This window comes from Lissotriton vulgaris, chromosome 1_2 (assembly GCF_964263255.1).
Source record: "Lissotriton vulgaris chromosome 1_2, aLisVul1.2, whole genome shotgun sequence".
In the NCBI taxonomy this organism is placed as follows: Eukaryota; Metazoa; Chordata; class Amphibia; order Caudata; family Salamandridae; genus Lissotriton; species Lissotriton vulgaris.
The window spans coordinates 185,196,771-185,210,950 of NC_141686.1; positions in this window are offsets into that span (position 1 = coordinate 185,196,771).

A 14,180-nucleotide genomic window follows, 5' to 3' on the forward strand; every position below is an offset into this window, starting at 1 on the left:
TTCTGTGAATGCTAAAAGTAGTAAGTGCATTCTATGAATGCACTTACTACTTTTGGCGTTTCTGTCATGTGTCCATCAAGTAATCTGTCTTCGAGCGGGGAGATTTGTGGTAGTTTAGTCTCTGGTGGAATATTCGCCTGCAGGGAGTGTCGCACTTGCATGTATCTAAAATATTCGGTTTGTGCCAGTTCGTAAGTGTCTTGTAAGTGGGCAAATGTGTGGATCCCTTTAGGGCCCCCGAAATCTTTGATTTGGGAGATTCTGATCAGGTCCCAATTCCGGAACCCATTGGTGTGTCCCAAATTACCCAGTTTTTCGGAGGCCCAAAGTGGTGTGGCCATTGTGAGGACTTCCGACCATCCAAGTTTCCTCTGAGCAATATGCCATATCTGTACAGAGTGTTGTGTAGGCCCAGTGAGTCGATGTGTGCCCGGCTTAGAGTAGAGTGCAATCTCATAGTTCCCCCCAGGGAGTAGCCATCTGTCCATTCCGTAAGCGGGATCATTACCATCACCGTACGTCCCCTGATTAATCGCTGAGAGGTGGGCTGCCCAGTAATATTTACGGATGTCTGGGAGGGCTATTCCACCCTCATAGCACCCCAGCGTGAGTTTTTTCAATGCGATTCGAGGCGTTCCGGCCCACAGGAGGTCACACTGCACCGCCTCAATTGCTGTAAAGTAAGTGTTGGGTACCAGGTCTGGATAGTTTTGTAGGGCATAGAGAAACCATGGTAGCGCCATCATTTTAAATAAGGCTTCTCGGCCCAGCAGTGATAATGGAAGCTGCTGCCAGGATTTGGCCTCGCTTTGAAGCCGGCTTAATGGTGGTTTACGGTTTCGTTCATACATCAGAGCCTTATTTGTGGTAATGAACACTCCCAGGTACTTCAACCCGTCCTCTGCCACTGTGATGGGGCACGTGTCGGGGAGCCTAGGGGGGTCGCCATGGAGGACGTAGAGATATGACTTGCTCCAGTTGACACGAAAGCCGGAGTTACGTCCGAAGCTTGCGAAAATGTCAAGTGCCACCAGTATCGCCCTTCGCGGCTTGGAGAGGTACAGAAGGATGTCATCGGCGTAGAGAGATATTTTGTCTTCCCATCCTTCCGCCCATGCTATACCTTTCAAGTAAACATCCTGCCTGATCCAGGCGGCGAGCGGTTCAAGTGAAAGGGCGAATAGAAGGGGAGAGAGGGGGCAGCCCTGTCTCGTCCCTCTCTCTAAGGTGAAAACCTCAGACATCCTTGTTGTTCACCAGTACCTGTGCCAGTGGTTCCATATAAAGCAGACGAACCCAGGTTATAAAATGAGGTCCAAAGCCCAATTTTCGTAGAACATGTAGGGCCACTTTAAGGTGTCGAATGCCATGGTGGCGTCTAGGGAGACCACCACTGCGTCGTCCTGCAGCCTATGACGTTGCCCCAGTACCCCATTTAGTCGTCGAATGTTAAGTGCTGTGTTGCGGTGGGGCATGAACCCTGATTGGTCAGGGTGGACCAGTGTAGTCAGTACTGATTGGAGCCTATTGGCGAGTGTTTTTGCTAATATTTTGGGCTCCGCGTTGAGTAGCGAAATTGGTCTATATGAGGCGCAGGATTCTTTGGGTTTCCCTTCTTTAGGTATCGCCACTATAGTAGCTATGCGTTAGTTTCGCGGCAGCACCCCCATCTCCCTGCTCCTTTCGAACATGAATTTAAGGTGTTTACTGATGACGTCAGGTTTTAGCTTGTAGAGCTCTATTGGGAGGCCATTGGGTCCTTGGGTTTTACCTGGGCGTAGTTCTACTATAACACATATGACTCTTTTTCGAACTCTCCTGAGAGTGGTCTGACCTTCGAGGAGATAATGTGGGATAGCAATGAGGGTCTGAGATTAGAGCTGTTTCTAGTGTCCCCCCCAGAAATATTGAGTAGCATTTGCCTCTCAATTAAATCTGGGTCCTCAAGAGACCCTGCCCCTCCTAGAGTGCTGGGTGGTAGTTTCGAGGTTCTGGAACCTTACATTAGACATGTCCTGGAGACTTCTTTCGAATCCCAGACACTGCCAAAGGCTTGGAAGCGAGCGGTGGTCCTACCTATTAGGAAAAAACCCAACATCAGCCATGACGTCTTGGAAAATCTCAGGCCAATCTCACTGCTCCCTTATGTAGCTAAGGTAGCAGAGAAGGTAATCAACACCCAGCTGATGTCTCATTTGGAGAGGGCTAACCTCCTGCACCCCTCCCAATCAGGGTTTCCGGTAGGTTACTCCACGAAAACGGCCCTACTAAGAGCCACTGAGACTATCAGGCAAGGAGCGGATGCCGGACACACTATGGGACTGATTATGCTGGATCTCAGTGCGGCGTTCGACACTGTGGCACATTTCACCTTGCTGCAGTGTCTGAACAAGGGAGGTGTGTCGGGTCCCGCTCTGGGATGGCTGAAATCCTTTTTGACGGGCCAGAGTTTCCAGGTCCGGCGGGGCTCCTTTCAATCTATTGAGGTTGCGTTAGAGCAGGGGGTGCCCCAGGGCTCTGCCCTGAGTCCCACCCTGTTCAACTTGTATATGGCCCCTTTGGCGGAGGTGGTATAGGCATATGGAGTGGAGTTAGTCTCTTATGCTGACGACACTCAGCTGCTGATATCGCTATCCCAGTCTTCCTCGGTCGAGGCCTCCAACTTTAGGAAATGCATGCAGGAGCTGGCCTCCTGGGTGAATAAGAACTGCCTAAAGTTAAATGGGCCCCGGGAGCTTGTTTCCTTCCCAGTGTAAGAATTGGCTTTTGTAGTTTGGTTTGCCCTGTTCCCATCATGCACTGGGACAGGAACAGACTAATTTGCATACAGCCAGGTTCTGAAACTGGGATGGTGCAGTGAGCTAAAAAACGGTGTTGGATCTAGCCCTGATCTCTTGACTGGGTGAGAGATTTCTGCTTAATTCAGAGACTCTGTCCCTCACCACCCTTTGTTGTAAATATTTTTGTCCACCCTAAGCGTGGAAGGGTATTCTCAGATGTGAGACCCTTGCTCATTGCACCATCAGGATTCAAGCAAACCGGGCCGAAGACGGCTGTAATGCCAGAAACCGGTCCCCGGGAGCTTGTTTCCTTCCCAGTGTAAGAATTGGCTTTTGTAGTTTGGTTTGCCCTGTTCCCATCATGCACTGGGACAGGAACAGACTAATTTGCATACAGCCAGGTTCTGAAACTGGGATGGTGCAGTGAGCTAAAAAACGGTGTTGGATCTAGCCCTGATCTCTTGACTGGGTGAGAGCTTTCTGCTTAATTCAGAGACTCTGTCCCTCACCACCCTTTGTTGTAAATATTTTTGTCCACCCTAAGCGTGGAAGGGTATTCTCAGATGTGAGACCCTTGCTCATTGCACCATCAGGATTCAAGCAAACCGGGCCGAAGACGGCTGTAATGCCAGAAACCGGTCCCCGGGAGCTTGTTTCCTTCCCAGTGTAAGAATTGGCTTTTGTAGTTTGGTTTGCCCTGTTCCCATCATGCACTGGGACAGGAACAGACTAATTTGCATACAGCCAGGTTCTGAAACTGGGATGGTGCAGTGAGCTAAAAAACGGTGTTGGATCTAGCCCTGATCTCTTGACTGGGTGAGAGCTTTCTGCTTAATTCAGAGACTCTGTCCCTCACCACCCTTTGTTGTAAATATTTTTGTCCACCCTAAGCGTGGAAGGGTATTCTCAGATGTGAGACCCTTGCTCATTGCACCATCAGGATTCAAGCAAACCGGGCCGAAGACGGCTGTAATGCCAGAAACCGGTCCCCGGGAGCTTGTTTCCTTCCCAGTGTAAGAATTGGCTTTTGTAGTTTGGTTTGCCCTTTTCCCATCATGCACTGGGACAGGAACAGACTAATTTGCATACAGCCAGGTTCTGAAACTGGGATGGTGCAGTGAGCTAAAAAACGGTGTTGGATCTAGCCCTGATCTCTTGACTGGGTGAGAGCTTTCTGCTTAATTCAGAGACTCTGTCCCTCACCACCCTTTGTTGTAAATATTTTTGTCCACCCTAAGCGTGGAAGGGTATTCTCAGATGTGAGACCCTTGCTCATTGCACCATCAGGATTCAAGCAAACCGGGCCGAAGACGGCTGTAATGCCAGAAACCGGTCCCCGGGACCTTGTTTCCTTCCCAGTGTAAGAATTGGCTTTTGTAGTTTGGTTTGCCCTGTTCCCATCATGCACTGGGACAGGAACAGACTAATTTGCATACAGCCAGGTTCTGAAACTGGGATGGTGCAGTGAGCTAAAAAACGGTGTTGGATCTAGCCCTGATCTCTTGACTGGGTGAGAGCTTTCTGCTTAATTCAGAGACTCTGTCCCTCACCACCCTTTGTTGTAAATATTTTTGTCCACCCTAAGCGTGGAAGGGTATTCTCAGATGTGAGACCCTTGCTCATTGCACCATCAGGATTCAAGCAAACCGGGCCGAAGACGGCTGTAATGCCAGAAACCGGTCCCCGGGAGCTTGTTTCCTTCCCAGTGTAAGAATTGGCTTTTGTAGTTTGGTTTGCCCTGTTCCCATCATGCACTGGGACAGGAACAGACTAATTTGCATACAGCCAGGTTCTGAAACTGGGATGGTGCAGTGAGCTAAAAAACGGTGTTGGATCTAGCCCTGATCTCTTGACTGGGTGAGAGCTTTCTGCTTAATTCAGAGACTCTGTCCCTCACCACCCTTTGTTGTAAATATTTTTGTCCACCCTAAGCGTGGAAGGGTATTCTCAGATGTGAGACCCTTGCTCATTGCACCATCAGGATTCAAGCAAACCGGGCCGAAGACGGCTGTAATGCCAGAAACCGGTCCCCGGGAGCTTGTTTCCTTCCCAGTGTAAGAATTGGCTTTTGTAGTTTGGTTTGCCCTGTTCCCATCATGCACTGGGACAGGAACAGACTAATTTGCATACAGCCAGGTTCTGAAACTGGGATGGTGCAGTGAGCTAAAAAACGGTGTTGGATCTAGCCCTGATCTCTTGACTGGGTGAGAGCTTTCTGCTTAATTCAGAGACTCTGTCCCTCACCACCCTTTGTTGTAAATATTTTTGTCCACCCTAAGCGTGGAAGGGTATTCTCAGATGTGAGACCCTTGCTCATTGCACCATCAGGATTCAAGCAAACCGGGCCGAAGACGGCTGTAATGCCAGAAACCGGTCCCCGGGAGCTAGTTTCCTTCCCAGTGTAAGAATTGGCTTTTGTAGTTTGGTTTGCCCTGTTCCCATCATGCACTGGGACAGGAACAGACTAATTTGCATACAGCCAGGTTCTGAAACTGGGATGGTGCAGTGAGCTAAAAAACGGTGTTGGATCTAGTCCTGATCTCTTGACTGGGTGAGAGCTTTCTGCTTAATTCAGAGACTCTGTCCCTCACCACCCTTTGTTGTAAATATTTTTGTCCACCCTAAGCGTGGAAGGGTATTCTCAGATGTGAGACCCTTGCTCATTGCACCATCAGGATTCAAGCAAACCGGGCCGAAGACGGCTGTAATGCCAGAAACCAGTCCCCGGGAGCTTGTTTCCTTCCCAGTGTAAGAATTGGCTTTTGTAGTTTGGTTTGCCCTGTTCCCATCATGCACTGGGACAGGAACAGACTAATTTGCATACAGCCAGGTTCTGAAACTGGGATGGTGCAGTGAGCTAAAAAACGGTGTTGGATCTAGCCCTGATCTCTTGACTGGGTGAGAGCTTTCTGCTTAATTCAGAGACTCTGTCCCTCACCACCCTTTGTTGTAAATAAAGTTAAAGGGAGGCAAGACCGAAGTGCTGGTGGTAGGGAGTAACAGGCTCAGCTGGACGGATGCCAGGTGGGCACCTTGTTTGGGCCCCACTCTGACTCCCTGTAAGGAGGCAAAGAACTTAGGGATTTGGGTGGATCCCGCCCTCTCCTATGAAGCTCATATACGGCGGCTGGTAGGGAAATGCTTTGGTATACTAAAAACATTGAACAAAACTTTGGATCTGCTCCCACTAGAGGCCAGGCAGACGATGACCCAGGCGCTCATCATGTCCTGCATGAATTACGGGAACATATTATATCTGGAAGCGTCTGAAAAGATCCTAGGCCTACAAGGTCTACAAAACGCTGCAGCTAGGCTAGTGTTGAGACTACCTAGAAGAGTGCCGTCTAAATCCACTCTGGTAGCCCTGCACTGGCTTCCAGTTAAGAAACGAATCCTGTTTAAATCCCTTCTCATATGCCATCGTATTGTCTGGCATAAAGCTCCTTCCTATCTAGGAGACCTGGTTACCAGATACGTGCCAGGCAGGGCGTTGAGATCGGTAGGGTCAGGTCAGCTAGTTATCCCCAGGTTCCAGAAAGCCAGGATGGGTGGCCGCTCTTTCAGGGTCCTAGCCGCACAAAGCTGGAACAATCTCTCAACATCCCTTAGGCTGGAGTGTTCTGAGTCCAGGTTTAGGAATCTTCTCAAAACACAATTGTTCTCCGTATAATGTCAAGTAGAAATTGCGGGTGGTTTTTTTCTGAACTGCGGGTAGGCTATTGTTTCTCCACAGCGCAGGGACCAGGCGCTCTGTAAGCTTCTTTATTATTATTATTATTATTATTATTATTATTATTATTATTATTATTATTATTATGTGCATCCTTAATTACAATAACTTCGCCACCTGACTCTTTGTGATTAATGACTTGCTCTCTGGAGGGTGGTCCAACGCAATGTACATGCTAGAGCAAGCTTCCCTAGTTTTTTCCAAGATTCAAGCAATGCTGCACGGATCCCCAACTTCATTCCAGCAGACACCCGAGTGGTTTTCCTCAAATGGAGATCTACGCATTGGCAGAAACATTGAACACAACGCTGAGACTGCATGGCTTCTGGTCAAGAGATGTGGCCACCTTTGAGGGCTTTGGGAGGTGGGACCTTATTGGAACATCACAATTGGGAGACATTTGGTCTGGGCTCCATACGCATGCATTCCAGGAATTGCAGGTCGCATATATGATCAAGCCTACACAATTTTAGAAATATATGCAATTTAGCATGTGCTCACCACCCACATCCCCACTGACAGCCCAATCCCAGAGTTGAGTCCACTGGAAGCCAAGACCCTGATGGGTGAACTGGGGAAGTGGGGTGTTTCTCAAATCTCTTGCACACTTGTCATTAAAGCATCCCCTATGCCGGACTATCTCAGAACATGCTGGGAGCAATGTTTTTGGCCCCTTGGACGATGCTGCCTGACAGGATGCTCTCATGACCCCACAGGTCATAACCATTTCCTTTAGACTGAGACTAATCCAAACATATTATCCACATTGTGCCTATCTCACCCTGATTAGACTTCACCGGGCTGGCCTTTTGTCAAGCCCTGGCCGTCTTTGCTTTGTGACCACTATTGTCACAAAGCTCACTGGGGTTCTGGGCTGAGAGGTCTCCCACACACCTTTGGCCACCCTCCTGGGGGTTCTGGAGGGCTTGGGAGGATCTTGGGCAGATGAAATATTCCTGGTCCCAGCTCTTGTGATGCCTGAAAGTGACATTGCTAGCAAATGGAAACACCCCTCACCCCCGCAGTGACACTGTGACACATGGGCTCTGAATGGTATGTTATCCAGGTAAAAACAGATTTATGTGGAAAAGGGCTACCCAGGGAGGCTTGAAAGGGTATGGAGCAAGTTGCTGGGTCAGGCAGAATAAACTGAATGCAAGCGTGTTAATGGTGTACACTGGTGGAAATGCAAATACACTTTTCACTGTAACTGATGTGATTTGAATAGCACAATCTATACACTGGGTTGAGATGTACTTCATCATGCTATCATGTAGCAGTATTTTCTGTATTAAAATTAAAAAAATGTGACTATTGAAAAATTACATAATTGATTGTCCAGACTTTATTAGAAAGTAGAGCCCACATATATATTTTGTGTCGGCGGGCGCCAGATACTCAGGCCTATATTACCTTGGATAAAGCGATGCCAAAGGGGATGATGGACGGGACGTTTGAGCAAATCAAACACTCACCCCCAGTCAACTGATCTGGGTTTAATCCATCAGCATTCTTTAGCTCAATCCACCACCCCAGTTCAGACATGGCCATATGCAGATCAGTCTGACCCTGTGCCTCATGAGAACAGTCCAGTTCGAACTGCCAAGCCATGTCTTCCCTGGATCCGAAACAAGCATCCTGATTTCGGATTCATAATCATCATCTGCCAGGCTATATTGAATCCAGTGGTAGAGTGAGCAAGGCACCCACGTCTGGGCATACTCTGCCAACTTAGGGCGAACAAAGCGACACCAAAGGGGATGATGGACAGAGCGTTTGAGCAAATCAAACACTAATCCCTAGTCAACTGACCTGAAAGCCCAAAACCGGTCCTAGGATGTTTGATTCCAGTCCAGGGAGGACCTATCTTGGCAGTTTGTGCTGGACTGTTCCCATGGGGCACATGGTTAAGACTGATTTGCATATGGCTAGGTTCCAGCTGGAATGGCATGGTGAGCAAAAAAACTATGGAATCAGGCCCAAGTCTCTGTATTGGGGTGAATGTATGACATTGGTCTGCATTCTGTCCATCAACTGTTGTTTTTGCATTTGTCACCCCAAGTGGGCCGGGTATGCTCAGACATGAGACCTGTGCTCTCCATGCCACTGGAATCAAGCTATTCTGGCTGATGAAGGCTGAAAGCCCGAAAACGGTCCTAGGAGGCTTATTTACAGTCCAGGGAGGACCTGGCTTGGCAGTTCAGGCTGGACTGTTCCTATGGAGCACAGGGTCAAGACTGATTTGCATATGGCTGGGTAAAAACTGGAATGGCATTGTGAGCAAAATACGATGGATTTAGGCCCAGATCTCTGTACTGGGGTGAATATATGACATTGTTGTGCATTCTGTCCATCAACTGTTGTTTTTACATTTGTCACCCCGAGTGGGACGGGTATGCTCAGACGTGAGTCCTGTGCTCTCCATGCCACTGGAATCAAGCTACTCTGGATGATGAGGGCTGAAAGCCCCAAACCAGTCCTAGGATGCTAGTTTCCAGTCCAGGGAGGAGCTAGCTTGGCAATTCGGCCTGTACTGTTCCCATGGGGCACAGGGTCAAGAGTGATTTGCATATGGCTGGGTACAAACTGGAATGGCATGGTGAGTAAAAAAACGATGGATGTAAGCCCAGATCTCTGTACTTGGGTGAATGTATGACATTGTTCTGCATTCTGTCCATCAACTGTTGTTTTTGCATTTGTCACCGCGAGTGGGACTGGTATGCTCAGAAGTGAGTCCTGTGCTATGCATGCCACCGAAATCAAGCTATCCTGGTTGAACTGGGCTGAAAACCCAAAACCGGTCCTAGGAGGCTTGTTTCCAGTCCAGGGAGGAACTTGCTTGGCCGTTCGGGCTGGACTGTTCCCATGGGGCACAGGGCCAAGACTGATTTGCATATGGCTGGGTTTAAACTGGAATGGCATGGTGAGCAAAAAACGATGGATTTAGGCCTAGACATTGTTCTGCATTATGTCCATCAACTGTTGTTTTAATGTTACCTTGGACGGCATTGAGGGATTATCTTTACCTATTTAAGAAGTGCAAACAATATTGATGAATCTGAAAATTAAGTTTTTTTTCTGATCAGCATCATTTGTACCGAGACTCCATTGTTTTTTCATTGCCATCTCGTGTCAAACACTTCCACATGACCCACCTGGGCATTTTTGCTGATGCCTGAGGAAAATCTAAACTGATACGAAAAAAAACATCTTGCAGCCTGCATTTCTGCCCAGGAACTGTTGCACACCCAACCCCCCTGTTCTTTGCAGTTCAACAGAAAGCCATGAGACACCCAGGCCCAGTGTAAACAAGCTTGTTTTCCATCTCCTGCTCCCACCTGGTAAACATCCGTGACACCATGATCAGGTTATCTAGACAATGGTCTGACTATTGGACTCTAATCAGGGTGAATAAACAATGACTTGAAAGACCAGGCTTTGATCAAGGCAATTGAACAATGACCTGAAAGACTGAGCCTTGATCAAAGCCGAGTGGACAATGATCTGTGTACCAAGCCTTGACCAGGTCACTAACTACAAACATCGTCTGGATCTGGTTATAAACTGTAAATACTGCCCTGATTAAACAATAGTCTGACAGCCAAAAAACTGGGATGAAAAATGTATAAAAGGCTTATAAGCTACAGAGTGAAGTGGTTTTGTGTCTGACTAGCTTGGGACTCTGTTCCATAGCCTGGGCTATTAAATTAGATCTCGGTTCCTCCTGCAGACGAAGGCTCCTGTGTCTCCTTTTACTAATTATGGAAGGTATGGGAAGAATTGGACGGTTCCCCCGCTGCCGAGACCCAGTAAGTGGGTTATCCCGGTTCTTCAATGACAATATCTCCACATTTTGTATTATATTTCCAAGCTGGAATCATATTTTAATGCTTGGTTTACACTAATTTATAACTCTGAATGGGCTGAAAAAATATATGTATCTTATGTAGAAGTTTATCAAAACAAAAAACACACAAGTACTTGAAAACCTAATGCCAAGCACTGTGGAATGTTCTTCAGGGTAATAGAATGACAGGCATCAGTCTTGCTTCTCACTAAGACTGCTGAGGTGATAAGCACAACAGCCCTTACTGATAAATACTCGTTTTCGGCCGATGCAGCTGGGGAAATATCTTCATCATCTGTGACGATTATGTCTACTTGCAAGATGCACTGTTCATCTGGCAGCAACAGTTTGAGTTTTTCAGGCAAATTGGAGGCTTATTTAATTTTCTCATAAAGCTCACCATATGAACCAATTTCTCACAACTCAGCCCAAACATAGCTCCGTGTAGCACTTTGATTTACTTCTTTTAAGTTTCCACATGCCAGAAACACAGATGAACTACTCCTCCTGGTCAAACTTCATTTTTCCGTAGTCAGGCTCTAGGCCTTTGGCAGGCCCAAAGATTTTTCAGAAAGTTACACATATAATGTCACCTCATCTGTGAGAGATTGGCACCCACAAAGATATCAGTCCTGCTCTCAGATGAGCTCTAGAACAATTCTATTGAAATTGGGAGGAAGGTTTTTGTTTGGGTCTACTGCATACTCTTTTTCCAAATAGGGGATGTGGTCCATTGTCTAAAGTCATTGAATTGTTTGTAGGTTTGAGACGGTTCCCTTTTGATTGTCATTTTCTATCACAGTGTAGAGACAGCTTTTGCAAACGTTTTGACTCTCACAGCAAGTAGTGATGGTTCTGGGGAAAGAGTGGAGATTTCATATTTCATTCTGCCGATTTGTGTGTGCATCAGAATCACTAGTATAGTGCACTCCAAATAATCGTGTTTTATGTAAGTATGAGTGTTAGAATTGTGAACCGTGTTAACGTATCTAAGCGACATATAACAGAAATTGAAAAGTAGTATGCAGAGTTAATGTAGAAAATGAATGTAACTAGCAGAAAACGCTAACCTGGAGAAGACGTGTTGTGAAGTTTGACATTACTCATGTACTAAATGGGCTTATTAATAATACTTTCTATAACCTGGTAAATGTGCTAGTTGAGATGAAATGTAGTATTGAATCTTGTAATGTTTAAATGTTATGTTCTTAAGTTAGCTAAAGCTGTAGGCCAGCAATACAAACCTGTGACAACTCTCACTTTAGGATTAATGTTCTGAGTTCCATGTGAACTGTGGGAGCTGTTCTTTCTCACGTTTTGATTTGCTGGTGGAGAAACATTTTTTAGGCAAAATAATGTCTTTGTTTTAGCAGCTAAACAGGAAGAGAAGAAGTTACAATCATATGACTTGGAGGCGATAAAGAAAGGAAGGGGCATATTATCAAGAAATGGCTTTAAAATTATTGTCGCTTTAGCGGAAGGAAACTGCTGCTGAAGTGGCGATAATGCACTTGATAATATGCCCTTGTGAATTCCCATAGAATCCCATGTTCTGGTGTGAACATGGACTTGCATGTGTTCATTTAGATCACTGCAGTCCTTTCTCATCTGATACTGCGTATAAGTAAATCTTAGTAACAGTTGACTCTTGCACGCTCTTTGTGTGGTATGGCCTCAAAGAAGTGCTGATTCCAGGACTGTCATAAGGGATTTTCGTGTCTTTGTGGGAATTTTTGAGTGTGGTACCTTCCATTCGAACCAAGGTCCAGCGTTCGCCTCTAAGGTGTACAAGGATGCCATGGCTTCATTGGAGGTCAAATTTTCGTCTCCATACCGGCCGGATGGTAATATTGTTTTGGAGCGGATGAACCGTGACCTAAAGAAATCCTTGACAGCGAAGGTATTAGGTACTGGCAGAGACTGGCTTAACCACCTCAATAGTGTACAACGTGCACTAAATAATCTCCCTAGAAGGTCTCTGGGTGGGTGGACCCCATACAAAATGCTCTTTGGCATCAACATGTTTGTCCCGGACCTTTATGGTCTAGAAATGGCGGCGGTAGCCGCATCCTTTGACATAGATGAACATTCTGATGTTTTGCAGAACCTACAAAAGACCAGAGACAGTCTTGCAAAGGAACACTTGCCCTTCACAACTGATGCTGCATTGCAGATTCCAGTAGTCGGCTGGCTACCCCAAGTTGCAGAACTGGTCCGGTCGATAAGAAGAAAGAATTCAAACCTTCCTATCGAGCTCCAGTTGCCGTGCTTGGCCTGCAGGGTACAAGAACAGTCATTTTACCTCCTCTTCTTGGGCAAAAGGGGAACAGGTACATCTCCATTGACAATGTCAAACTTCACAGGGTGGATGATTCGTCATAGCATGACTTCTACCATTTTGTGCCCAGCAATGGGTCAACACTCTGTTTTGGTTCTGGATCCTGTCATCGGCCCTGATGTTGTCATTGAAATGAATACAGTTACGAATCCTTTATTGAATTCATCTGCTGGTGATCCTCTTAATGATACTGAATATACTTACACCACTGACTTGTCTATGCCTGAATGGGAGACCCGTGTGCCTAATCAATCCCGTTTTTCATTTAACACTGGCACTACAACATCTAAGGCCCCTTCAAACGTTTCGATTTTTGCTTCCTGGTTTAAACAACATATTTTGATTCTCCCTTGGACTTACATTTGGCTGTTGCTTTTTGCATTTTTTTTATTCATGTCCATCGGATTTGTGGTGTATTTTTTTGGTTTTAATAATGGACACTACGTTCAAAAAAAGAACTTCGATTAGACTAATTGATGGAACTTTGGCCCCCCACCCCTCTTCGCACAAAATGAAGAGGGACCATACATATGTGAATATAACTGCTTGGCCCATTTTAGATGGGATTGTATGGGATGCTGTAAAGTTCCAGATATATGGTCCCACAGAGGTTATTAATGTTCCCAATGTACTCCCTGTTTCTATTGGGGATGTGGTTAAACAAAATATTCGCTCTGATGATTGGGACGTCCAGGCCGTAGAGGCTTTGTTTTCTGATTTGAAATATTATGCTACCTTTGATGCTGGAGATTTATATTAAGAGTCTGCAAACTACGGTGATTTGTACTGTAACCAGCAAGTTGGTATTCACTTTCTGCATAAAACAAATTCATTTAGAACTGTGGTTAACTACACCCAGTGGGAACATTGTCACGCACCAGTGAATTTTGGAAAAATACAATTGATCTTAAATCTGTTTGGGGTTCAAAAAGTTGGCAAGTGCAAGACACTGAGGCTTTGCATCATGCATGTCTCATCCGAAACCATATGTTGTTTCTGAATGCTGCTATTTCACAAACCACATGCTTTGGATTGGCTACTTCTAAGAAATTGAATGCTCCCTCTTTTCCTGATTTGGGTAAATTTCCACCTTGGAATAATTACACCAGTACTTCCCTAAGTGATTTAAAAGCCCTGTTGAAAAATTCCTCTTTTAATGTCTCCAGCATTAATCCGAAGGCTGGTTGCTATGGCAAAAAAAGTGCAGATTCCTGCCAGCACCGTTTTCTGGGTCTGGCCCCTAGTTATACAGAGGTTAGCGTAAATGTGTAAATGTATAAATGTAAATGTATTTGAGCTTATATAGCGCACAGCTACCCACAAAGGGTTTCCCGGCGCTTGCTTAGGGAACCCGTCCTGGTATTTCCCTGTGAGATAACCCCGACAGGGTATCCACAAGGTGAAAGCCAGGCATCCCGCCGCGAGGGGCCATTGTGGAGATTAAGCAAGCTATTGCCCAGAGTCGCAGAGTGTGAACCCGTGAGT